The sequence below is a fragment of the Gavialis gangeticus genome, unplaced genomic scaffold (assembly GCF_001723915.1).
Source record: "Gavialis gangeticus isolate Ggan-Ray unplaced genomic scaffold, GavGan_comp1, whole genome shotgun sequence".
Classification (NCBI taxonomy): Eukaryota; Metazoa; Chordata; order Crocodylia; family Gavialidae; genus Gavialis; species Gavialis gangeticus.
The window spans coordinates 15,165,725-15,176,261 of NW_017728998.1; the positions used below are offsets into that span (position 1 = coordinate 15,165,725).

Consider the following 10,537-nt stretch of genomic DNA (forward strand, 5'->3'; position numbering starts at 1 on the left):
GAACTCTGGGGGCCAGGAGGGAGCTCGGCTGGGCTGGGCAGAGAGTGGGACAGGGGGGGGGAGGACCCTCTTCTCAGTGTGGGGCTTACCAGGTGGGCATGACAGGCATGCCTGGTGGCCAGAGTCCATCCCTGCTGGTGGCAATGACATACAGCTCCTGGTGATGTCCTGGGATGCAGAGGCCTGGCTGGCTGGACAGGGGGGCCCTCTGGGGAGGAGCTAGAGCTCATCAGTGTGGGTGGTTTCATCCCTCGGCTGTCCTCCTGGGCAGGGCTGTGCATCTGGAACTGGTGGGGTAGGCACTGGTCTGGGCTGCTGGATGGCAACAGGGGTGGGGACCATGGTGGGACAGGTTCCTGGGGCCCCGAGGGGCCCTTCCCTGCTGACAGCTTGTTGCCACTGCCAGGCTGTGTCAGAGGCTCTGGCAGGCTGATCGTTCTGGAGAACACGAATATGAATCCGCACAGGGTCCTGGGGTGCAGGAATGTGGTCCTGCTGCTGCATAAAGGGCATGTGTTTGTGGGCAGTCCCTGACCAGCCGTTGTGGTTGGTGATGCTGCCTGTACCCACAGGGCCTGGACATTTATGTGGCATTGGCACACTGACTCATTGTGCCCATGCTCCTGCATGCGGGCTGTCAGGCCCTCATAAAATTTGTGCATTGGAGAGCTCACCCTGGGTGAACTGGCTGTGGACTTCAGCCTTGCCCCACAGTGCAACAAGTTCTGTAGTCTCATCCTAGGACCAGTTACACCCACAGGAGGTGGTATGTGGTGTCGGGGAAGAAGCCAGCATGGTTTCCTTCATGGCCCTCAGGGACTGTGGGTGACAGTCCAGGCCTGGCCAGTGTGAGGGCACGGCGTGGGACAGGCAGGCAGGCAGTGGGGCTGGACTGGAGGCCAGCACCAGGGTCCAGCCAGGGTGCTGCAGCTGGCTCAGGGCCTCTGCTGTGGGACCCAGTGGCCAGAGGCAGGCAGCAGGTGGCACAGGCCCCCAGGGTCTCACATAGTTTGAAAGGGCAGGCAAAGAGCCACTGCAGCATCGGGGATGGAGAAGCTCGGAGCCCTGTAAGCCTGGGAGTAGCCTGAGGTTGCCCCTTGGTGGTGGCAAATTTGCTCCCATTTGCCAACTACACCTAAGATACTGTGCAGTTATTCCGACATGTTAATTTGCTACCTGCAAATGCAGGTAGCAAATTAACCATGCAGTAAATTATTTACTGTGCAGTAAGTGCCTGCAGGTGCAGATGGTTACACTTTACCATGCAGTTAGCTCATTTACTGCATGGTAAAGTGTAACCAACTGCACGGTAAAGTGTCTTGTACAGATGCACCCCCTGTGACATTACATCTTAAGAGTGGTCTTTAGTACTAATTAAAAATAATGCTGAAGGTAATGAAAATGAGGCGGTACTCTGGAATACAATAGCTACCTGTTTATACTGTATGCCATTCCATGAGGTGTTTTAAAATGCTATATATAAATAATGGCCAAATCATTGCCTGTGTGAGACTTACTAGTAGATGACAAGGATTCACACAGCTAGAGGAAATTAAATGCCCTCAGGGCATAAAAGGTTACTATCTGTTTGAAGCAAAAGATATATACATTTGAGATTTGATTAATTTCTTACATATAAATCTTTATGGATTGCTATCTATTACATTAAACTTTGTAAAAGAAACTGTGTGATCTTTCAATGTCCTTCAATTGAATTATGTTACATTGTGCTGAGAAGGCCCACACTCCTCTGTTCTAATTTAGACATCTTTATTTTGCTGAGTATTACTTTTGCTGGCACTAAAATAATTGGTGATTTTTAAATCTTGATATTCGGAATGTATTAATATGAAATCACCTTACGTTTTGTTCAGCAGTGCCTTGAAAGAAAAGAATGCTCTTTGTTCCATCCCCTCAATATATGGAAAAATAGAACAAATATAAATATCTTCTTAAAATAGCTGACCATTATTACCATTTGAAATTTGATAGGACCCAGGCATGGCTTCTGTTCCTGGACCTGCCACTGATTTGGGCAAGCCGCTTCACTTTGTCCACATAGATGATGCACAAGTTTTTGCAGTTGGGGGCAGGTGGGGCACAACTCCATGCTGCTGAGAGGTGCTGGCCCCAACCAGGCTGCAGCCCCATGCCCAACATCAGTGCACAAAATCGGGGGGGGGGCACATGCCCGCTTTGCACCCCCATGTGCTGCCTATGCCTGTCCATGTCTCAGGATCCCCAACTATAAGACTGGCATATATTTATCTTATAATATGTGTGTGTGTTGATGAGGCCCCTGTTACACTTAAGATGCAATTAGCCAGCTAATCATGTCTGAAGCAGTTACCAGGCCACACATTAAGGCAATTAATGGTGTGATAAAACAAGGAATAAGCTGCAAAGTTTTTACACAAGAGACCTGTAATAACTCTGGCTGGTTCCTACCATGCCATTAATTGAACATGTGGTCAGACTGTGGCTCCCAGCTGCAGGGACACAGCTGGAGCTACCAGCTGATCTGGACTCCCAGGTGTGGGGTTGCACCATGAACCTCCCAGGTCCAGGGGTGCACCCTGAGCCTGGTAGCTGTCAGCTCATCTGTCAGATCTTCCAGCACCAGGAGTAAGGAGAGATGGATATGATGTTCGGTCACACAGCCATTCCTCCTCCCATGCACTTGGTATGGCAGGAAACATGATTCTGCATCAGATCGCATCATGTTTTTAACTTCGTGTCTGCCAGAGGCCTAATATACCCTGGATGCATCTACACTTTCAATTAGCACGTAACAATCAGTGTGAACCCAGGACCACAGCATGTTGAGCTGGGGCAGACCAGCTCTGCACTGCCAGCCGGGGCTGCTATGCCCCAGCTCAAAAATGCTGCAGAGGGGCTGACTGGGGCACGAGGGTGCTTCAGTGTGGGGCTAGCTGGCAGGCAGCCCCTATACTATAGCATCCTCATGCCCCAGCCAGCCCTGGTCACCATCTCCAGATGCATTGTGGCACACAACTACTCTGCTGTAGCATAGTACTTGTCCCACACAGTACTATCCCGCAGCAGAGTTAATTAACTGGCAGGCTCACATGTAGATAGCGACACTTTACTGTGGAGCTAATTAGTCAGTATAGATGCACCCACAGAGAGGCACACACACTATATATAAATAATATATTTAAGGCAACACAAGCAATTGAGAAGAGTAACTTTCTGTCTCTTCTCCCGTGGCTTGAATTTTCACTTCCTTATGTAATTCAAAATAAAAGGAAAGTGGATAAAATGCAGCAGGGGCTCTCCCAGGAAAAGCTGAATCTCTGTATAAGGCCTTATTTTTAAGCAGAGTCTTAACAATTTTACTAATTTCTGTCCACTTCACCTGCTAACTGGACTATGCTTTACACCCACACTGGTATATCCTCAATGACTGAATGCAGAGTATAAGTATTTATGATGGAAAGCTAAGAATAGTTTCTCTAATTCTTCTTCTGAAATCTATATTCTTGAGATGGCTGCTCTGCCCATCTATTTCTACCTGATTATGTTTACGCTTCTTTCTTAGAGCCAAGCTCCTATGCCAATTGAAATCAATACCCATTGTCTTCTAGGCTCTGGATCAGGTTGATGGTATATTGTGCAATTCCTTAAAACTGCTAAGTATTTCTTTAGAATCCAGAAATCGTACCTCTTTAAATTTGTATGCGAGGTTAGTAATTGCATTGGTTGTGTTTGAGAAATGCCTATGAAAATGTAGAAAAGAACAATTGAAATAAAATCTATTTTATCCTTTCTTTAAAAAAAAAAAATGTTCATGGACCTGGGCTTAGATTGGCCATAATAGGTTCAAGTGATTGACTTCATGCTTTCACCGTGGCTCCTTATGGTATTAAATAGTAGATACTTGAAAGTCCAGATGCAGTGCATTGCCACAATTACAATATTTACAGTTCTCCCCTGCTGATTTCACAAATAGGACCTGTCAGCCAGCCAGGCAGAGCTTTAAAAGAAAATAAGCTGAAAAATAAGCACAGAAGAAGAGAGATAACCATTGACTGAAAGCATGAAGCTCCTCAATCAGATAGGGCAGGTTCATTTCTCCCTCAGTTCAGATCCCGTTCGTGTGCGTTTAATAATCATCGTCTTGCCTCCCACTTTTGATTTCTCATCTCAGCTACTTGCTGGACACTGGTTCTACATCTCAGGCGATGGACCACTTTAAACTGCAGTATGCCATTTCTTCTGTTGCTAAAAAAAAAATAAAAATCAGCCTCTTAGGGATAGAGAGTCAAGGACCAGCACGAGGGGTAAGCAACTAACTTAAACATATCTATCTATCTATCAATCATCTATCTATGCTTCATCAACATTTTTCATGGAATGGTTGATTGTTCAAGTGGATGGTATGCTTTAATGTCATTGTCATTAATTCTTCACACAGAAGAAAGTAGGTGGAAGATTTTACAATGTTGCTGTTCAAAAGGGAATTGTACTGTAATAACTGGACTAGAGGAGAAGGGTTCTGTCTGAAATATTCTTTTTAAATATGAAAAGGTCCTACAGTTCATAACTACACTTATAGCATCAAATACCACTGTACTAGTTTTTCTTTTAACTAGATAGAACTGTAATGTAATTTATCAGCATGTGCCAAACCTTATTGAAAAACCTGATATTTATTTTAAGTTAGCAACCAAATCTGCTTCTAAAATGCAGGACACACTCTCCAGCCAAACATTCCTGTTTTTAAAGAAGTGTAGAAATTTGGACATTACTTTATATTGCCTGCAATGCTGTTGCTAACAAACTTCAGAAAACCTGAAATATCTATCTCCAACACGTATAAAAAATGATGCACTCCAGTTCCACCAAACGTGTACATTGAAATAAAACATTAACCACTCTTAAGGTTAACCACTGGCTTTACATGATTTTTATATTAGCACATCAGCATCTAGCTGTCAGACATGTTAACACTGGTCAGCATTAGGTTTCAACACATTGGCAGCTTTCTTGAATCCCTTGATCTTCTTTTTCCCTCCTTCCATCTCCCGCATCCCAGTATATGACCTACTACTTGAGTTATAGCTATCTTCTTTGAAGATGAGCCACTGGAGGTGAATTCAAGACAAGCATTTACAAGTAAGTAATACTGCTGATCAGTAGTATGGAACCTGGATTGCATTTCTTGCCTTGGGACAAGAGTGTGGTTGTAGTGGTTAGTGATAGGAAACACTGAACTGGTTAAGTCACTTTAAAAAGCAGTGACACAGTGGTTAGAACAGGCATTATAACAGTCTTGTGTTCTCCAATTACTGATGATGACATTGCAAAAGCTCCCCGATAATTTTATTATAAGGTCTGCCTTCCGAGGTTGGGTTTATGACTGATATTTTAGGAACTGGCACACGAGGAATAACTATGTGACCACAGATTTCAGAGGGTTTTAAATTTATTGCAAAAGAAGAATAAGGAAAACGGAAATACATGACAAAAGGGGTGATTTTTAAGTTCTCATTATTCCCTATCCAGACAACCCCCTGTCAATGTATTAGAAAATTCATCATGCTGTTTATTGTGTTTATGATTGTATGTAAATTGGAGAAATCAGGGGCAAGTAGGTCAACAGTGATCCAACAGACCTTAAAAAAAAATGCCCCTTCTCGTAGGATTTGACTATTGTTTTGAGACTCAGCATAGGCAATGTACTCATCAGAAAATAAATTCACTATTTGCCCAAGGAGGGGCAAAGAACAGATCCTTTCTTTTGTTTGGTTAAAATCATTAACTAGTCATGCTCTCTGTAATTTGTCTTTCCCCAACCACTCCTCTGAATTCATCATTATTTAGACAAAAATGTACATACATATATGCACATACAGAATTACATAGCAACTTTAGGTTACAACTATAGGAAATGTAGGTGAAAACTATGGCTATGTTGCCACTAATCAGAAGATAAAATGTTATAAGCCTTTCAAAAAATCCATTATGATTTATTTTTCTTTAAATAAATGCAATACTGTATTGTGAATGAACTACAAGTGTCAGTTTGTTAAGAGTAACTCAATTTCTTGAGTTACTCTTCAGGTAACCAGATTACTCATATGCTTGTCACTGGAAGCCAATATTATGTCTCATCATAATGACTGATTGAACTACTCTCTCTCAGTGACACCCAGAGCTAGTTTTGTTTGTGAAACTGTTGAGTCAGCTTCATTGATTTCATGTTGTGTAGGACTGGGTACCCCTGTGATCCTACAAAGTTGGTGACATTTTCTCATGATGAGGTCACAACAGGGCTCAACATCAGGGTTGGTTTCTGTATTTATGGCAACTTGTGCTAGACTCCTTTAAGTGTGATAACATCAAAATCAGAATGTAGCATAACAAGACTCACTAAGCATAAAACAACACAAAATATTACGGATGCACAAATTAAATGGCAGCACACCCTGTCTGTACTCATTTGCTTCTATCCTTTTCCACGTCTAAACAAGAGACATCTTTGATTATAAAAACAGAAGAGGGAATGCAGGGAATGCTGTTTTGCAATAAAATTAAAATGTTGTTCTGAGGTAATTAGGTATCAAAACCTCTTATAGGCAGATATGGCCATGTACCGGCATTCAAACCACCGCAAGGATTCTTTCACGTTTTCCTCTCACTAGAAAAACCTACTGGGAAAGAACAGCCTAGGGGCTGGGCAGGTGCTGCACAATTCACCTGCGTTGCCTACAGCATGCATCCAGAGGGCCCCTCTGCATGCATCCCAGAGTGCTCTGCAGGCTCCACTGGATGGAAGTGCTGAGAGCAGCAGAGCACACAGGCCAGCACTGATTGGCTGGCCACCCCAGGGAACCGTGTTCCTCGGGAAACTCCTAACCACAAACCCTATGCCCCCCCTCCCCATGCATAGCTGTTCTGAGAAAGCAGAACACCTGCCAAGTGTTTTCGACTCCAGCAGCCCACAACAGATCCCTACCCCTCTCAGACTAGCCAATGGATCCTGTTCCTGCACTGCCAGCTCCAGTTCCTGCCTGCCTGAGAATCAAGCTCACTTGACATGCCCTTTTCCAGCCCATGTGCCAGAAGCTTGTGCTGGCATGCAGATTGCTGCAAATGGCTGAGAGGCCCATGGTTACACTCCTGCCTGAGACTGCTGATGGGCACTTTCATGGGATCCAGTCAGTGACTTCTATGTAGTTGAGGAAGAAGAGCCCCCACTGTTACCTGTCAGCTCTGTACTCCTAGGGAAACCTGGTGCAGTACCCAGCCTGTCTGACTCAAGGACTCTTGCTTCCACATTCCCACCTCTGCCTGAACCAGAACTGATCAAAAGAAGGACTTACAAAAGGCAATGCAGATGCAATGAGAGGCCCAGATGCAATGAGAGATCTAAATCTCTCCAGATAAGGGTGACAGGATTAAGGCAACTTCTCTAGTATCATTTGCATCAGAGATGGGCAAGGGAGGCACCTCCTTTAGCATTCAGAATGGAGAACAGAGATTCCAAGGCATGGACTCTGGGACTAGAGAGGCAGGGGAGCACTGCATGATGGGGCTCCAAATGCTAAATCAACCCATGTCTGCACACACCCAGCTCAACATTTATCAGACCAATTCTAGTAATGACTACTTTATTGGTACCCAAAACACTGAATCTGCCTGTCTGCATTGGGAGCTCCCTCAGAGTAATGCCACCTATAGCCAGGAGTGATTAATTAGTTCCTATTATCCAGCATATGAGCTATTCCTTACCCATAAACAAACCTGGTGTTCTCCCTTGAGCCATTGTTAGTTCCCTACAAAAACCCCCACCCAAGCTCAAGTTTCTGTTCTGGTGCCTGGATCCAAACATTGCACCAGTTCCACTTCCCGACCACTTCTACCTTCACTGATCATGCTGAGGGCTCTGTCTTTCTGCAAGCTCCAACACCTGGGGGCCTCGACTGGGTCAAGCTTCGCTAAGTGGCAAGATCCCAACTGTCTCTCTCTCTTTGTTTAAGCCCACTTTCTAAACCTCAGACTTGGTTTAATCCCTCTCCATCACTCCAGGCACAGCTTTCTAAACCCAAATTTTGCTGATCAAACTTGAGCGAGACTTCCCCAAACACAATTTTACAGTTTTAATTGGGTAACTGCTTTGTTTGTTTGTCTCTCCTTGTATGGCTATTACTACTAGTGTCACTATAAGCATCATATAATAACTTTTAGGCAATATAATAACTTTTATGGTCAAGCCAGTTGCCATACCTCTCTCCAAACCTCATTTACTCTTCGTTCTCCTCAACCTCCCCATTTGCTCTGCAGCAATGCTTCTTTTACCCAAGCCAAAGACCCCTGTAAAGCCCAAAAATCCTGTGGGGTTTGCTCATCAAGGGAGTTACTACAAGGACAATTGGGACATGAGATTGGGAAGTGCTGAGTACAGGGCATTTGAGGGTGTTAGCCTGTTAATGCCAATTGACCTGGCCTGGCTCAGACATGCTCTGTTCCTGTGATAAGTCTGAGGCACATGACAATTTAGCTTGGAAATGCTGAGCAACCCTGCCCACTCAGATGTGCCCTCTAAATCTGTGTGTCTGGGTGTTCAGTCGATTCAGTGGTTGGAGGAACCCAGTCCAATTGAAACTAAGCCCTTCAAGACAGCTCCATTGGGGGGTGAGGACTTGCAGAAGGGAGAGAGATACAGCTCTGTATGGAAACTAAAGCAACACAAGCAGTACATTGATAGAATTACAGAGACCCCAGAAACGTAACTCTAATAAATGAGTGCACCCCAAAGGGATAGGCAAATTTGGTAATGCTACAGGATGCTATACATTCTGGGGTGCTCCGAGAGACTGTCAACCACTGCTTCTGAGCCCATGAGATGAACAGTGACTGGTTGGAGTTCATTGCCCTGAGCACCTGAGATGAGCAGTACTTCCCCATGTGTTTGGCTACCTTGAAGGAGACTGTTGCTGAGCTGGATCCACAAATTGAACCACAGGACACTGGCATAGAGATGTAGCCTACTTTCTCATTCCCTGGCTCATGAAGCACCTGGCGAGCAAGAAGAAGCAGTTAAACTGCTGCCTCAGCAGGTGCCATGTGCCCACCGTGCGCAACTTCGGGCACCTGAAGGAACTCTATATACCTAGACATGGTCAAGAAGTACTTGCTATGCTTCATCATATTTGCCTGCACCCCACCCCACAAAACATCTGCAAAGCCTGGGTGGAAGAAATTCAACATGTGGAGGCAAGCCTCAGCAAGTCCCTGCCATGGCCCATCAGTGGCCAGGGGAACATGATCAGAAAAGCACTATCAGATTATCTTCCTGCATGGCAAGATGCAGGGTGGCACCCAGCCACACAAGAGTAAAGTACAGAACAGGTTGTACTAGATACCAGCCCCTTACTGGGCACTCGGCTCTTTCTGCCCCCTCTTTGGGGCCACTCTCCACCCCTCCTTGGGGTCACCTTTATGCCCCTCTCCAGGACTCCCTGCTGCCCCATCACCAGGGATAACTCTATGGCCCTTCATGGGCTTGGGGTCTTACACCCCCAGGGGCTCAGGTGCCTGGCCCCATAGTTTGTATATTCTCCACTATATAGTGGGGGCTGAGGTTTTAAGGTTCCTCTACCTGCCTGTCACTGGGGAAGATAACTGGCCTGGCATTTCCTGGGGGCTCCCATGCCACTAGGAGCCCCACCAGGCCACCTTTCCCCAGCAGGGTGCAGTTTCAAGTCATACCCAGGACCAGGAGCCTCCAAACCATCTCCTGTAGCTCCTACCCTTACCTCCAAGGTGTTCCTGGAGCAGGAGCTCCACAGAGAGATGTTTCTTCCCTGCTGGTTGGTCACAAACTGCTCTCTCTCTCCAGAAGTGGGGCCCCATACCCTAACTTCCTGACACCTCTGTGAACTTCAGGGATTTCTCATTGCAGGTAGAAGACAGGGGGGTGAACCAGCAGTAACGATCCCCCTGAGATGACTGTGGGGCTCTACATTCACAGTCACAGCCACTACATGGTCCCCAAAGGGACCCTGCCATCCACGTCCTTATGTCCAGGATGCTTGGGAAGTCTTAAAGAAAAAAAAAATGGTGTCCACCAAGGAACAGAGGAATGGTGTGGGGGGACTTTTGAGCAGACTATTTAAGGATCCTAGGGGTAGAAGGGCCGTGACACCTTGGAGACAGAGTTGGGGGTTTGTGTGGAAATTCCAATGTTATGGGGGACCATTAGTTATCTTGGATGCTGGAGGACAGCTCTGCAGCTTCTCCTGTGAGTGTAGGTGTACAGGCGTTCATTTTCCCAGGAGAAACTCTTCTGGGAGTGATCTCTACTGCCTTGGATATGGGTTATTTTTCTCGTGGAACCATATTTGCTCAGTGATAAACCATTTGTATGACTGTACAGTTGTGTGGTTTTTACTGAAAGAAGTGATATTCTTCTAATACCAGTATGTGAATTCTGTTTTCATATCTGGTCATCTGATCTGTTATAAAATATCTCATTTCAATCTCTGTGTGTGTGTGTGTGTGTGTGTGT

The 10,537-nt window shown here is 45.5% G+C and overlaps 1 long non-coding RNA gene across 1 annotated transcript in view; it reads left to right on the plus strand.

Moving 5' to 3' along the window:
* Window positions 1-10,537, plus strand: part of LOC109289323 — a 19,282-nt gene that overhangs the window by 6,404 nt on the left and 2,341 nt on the right. The window contains exon 2 of the long non-coding RNA XR_002095334.1: window positions 879-881. This is a non-coding gene — a long non-coding RNA (uncharacterized LOC109289323). The remainder of the gene's footprint in view (window positions 1-878; window positions 882-10,537) is intronic.